Here is a 1961-nt window from a genome sequence, read left to right on the forward strand (position 1 = left end):
GGATCCAGCCTGGCTCAGGACACTGGGATCCAGTTCAGCCTGGGACACTGGGATCCAGTCCAGGATAGAACTGTAGGACTGTTTAGGTTGGAAAAGACCTTTAACATCAGTGAGTCCAACCGTTAGCACTGCCAGGTCCACCACTAAGACGTGTCCTCAAGTGCCACATCTACACATCTTTTAAATACATCCAGGGATGAGGACTCAACTACTTCCCTGAGCAGTCTCTTCCAGTGCTCAGCAATGCTTTTGGTGAAGATTTTTTTCCTCCTATCCAGTCTAAATCTCCCTGGAGCAATTTGAGGTAATTTCCACTTGTCCTCTTGCTTCCGAAATGGAAAAAGAGATTGCTATCCTCTTGTCCTGCTGCTTGTTACTTGGGAGAAGAGACCACTACCTTTAAGGTAGTCGTAGAGAGCAAAATGTTCTCCCTCAGCCTCTCCTCCAGACTAAACGACCCTGGTTCTCTCAGCCGTTCTTCATCAGACTTTTTCCCCAGACCCTTCCCCAGCTTCGTTGCCCTTCTCTGGACACACTTCAGCACCTGACCTGTGATGTTGAGACCCAGCGTGGGATGCCAGGGGTGCAGGGCAGCCACACCTCCCTCCCCTGGCCCTTTCCCACCATTTAATTTGCCCCCCATTTGCTCCCCCCCCACTTGGTCTTTTTTTTTTTTTTTCCAAAAAATGTTGTGTTTCTCCCCTGCTCCAACCCCCTCCCCGCCCTCCAACCCTTCCCAGTTTGCAGGACATGGTGGCAAAGTATCAGAAAAGAAAGAGTAAACTGTGAGGAGCTTCTCTTTCATTCCTCCCCTCCCCTAACACCCACCTCACCCCCACGGGCCGGGGCCCCGCATGCCGCTGGCCCACCTCCGCATGCCCTAACAGCACCCACGGCACGGCACCTAACAGCATCCCGTGGTGGGGAACAGGGGATGAGCCCCCGGGGTCGGGGGGGGGATGTTCTGCTGTGGCTGACGATGAGCGTGGAGCAGCGATGGAGCACCGCTGCCAACCGCAATTAATATCCCCTGCAACCCGGGTCCCGCTTAACTAACGGCACGCTCGCCCAGGTGTAAATGGCGTTTGACGCGGAGTGTGATTCCAGCTGTTACAAAACCCCAGAGTTTGTTTACAGGGCTTGTGGGGGGGGGTGGTTGTTGTTTTGTGTTATTTTCTTGATATCTGTTTCTTTTCCAAGCTGAGTGTTGCCTAGATGTATTTCAGGGGAGGGAGATGCGTGCGAGGGAGTGCGGCTCGTTGCTTTGAATCTAACTAGGACGATTCATATACAGAGTCTATCTCAGTCTGGCCCCCGCGCCGTCTGCCACCGTCCCTGGGCAGGGAACAAGCCCAAAGCCGGGCAAATAAAACGGTCATTTAAGATAATATGATATATCCCTTCCCCAGCAGCGACTCGGTGGGATCCCTCACCTCCTGAGGTGGGGAGAGAGGGTACCGTGCCACTTCGATTTCCTTATAGATCCCGCTGGTAGTGCCATAACCCTAATGAAAGCAGTGAGCAGTTAGGTATTAAGGGAGATTTATGCAGGGATGCTTTTAACGTGGAGGAATGGATTTTGCAATGCGTACGGCACCTTCTTTCTAAAGGCAATCAATATGGCTACGAACAGCCATTATAAATTAGATGGTTTAAGCCAGATAGGGCTTTTTTTACACCAGGACGTAAATCAAGAGCTCTCCGGCGCGGCAGGGCTGTAAATCTGCCCGCCACGCTCCAACCCCGCCTTGCTGGAGTCTTTTCTGTTCTTGCCTGCTAAACTCCTGTTTACCCAGGGCTATCAACATCGCTCTTCCTCACTGTAATTTTGCATTCGACGGTGGCCTATAAAATGAGCCCACTTATTTCTCCTCCAGCCCCAGAGCTGGAAATCTCCCGTGTTTCTGGAGCCATGCCCTGCCTGCTGCCCCGACGCCAGCCCTGCTGTCTTATCTTGCCAG

At 52.5% G+C, this 1961-nt stretch overlaps 1 protein-coding gene across 1 annotated transcript in view; it reads left to right on the forward strand.

The window, feature by feature from the left end:
* The window catches only part of MYO18A (myosin XVIIIA), a gene marked incomplete at both ends in the record, with an annotated part of 5067 nt that overhangs the window by 2655 nt on the left and 451 nt on the right, over positions 1 to 1961 (forward strand). The gene's annotated exons all lie outside the window — the stretch shown is intronic.

Source organism: Apaloderma vittatum, unplaced genomic scaffold, assembly GCF_000703405.1.
Source record: "Apaloderma vittatum isolate BGI_N311 unplaced genomic scaffold, ASM70340v1 scaffold33840, whole genome shotgun sequence".
Lineage (NCBI taxonomy): Eukaryota > Metazoa > Chordata > Aves > Trogoniformes > Trogonidae > Apaloderma > Apaloderma vittatum.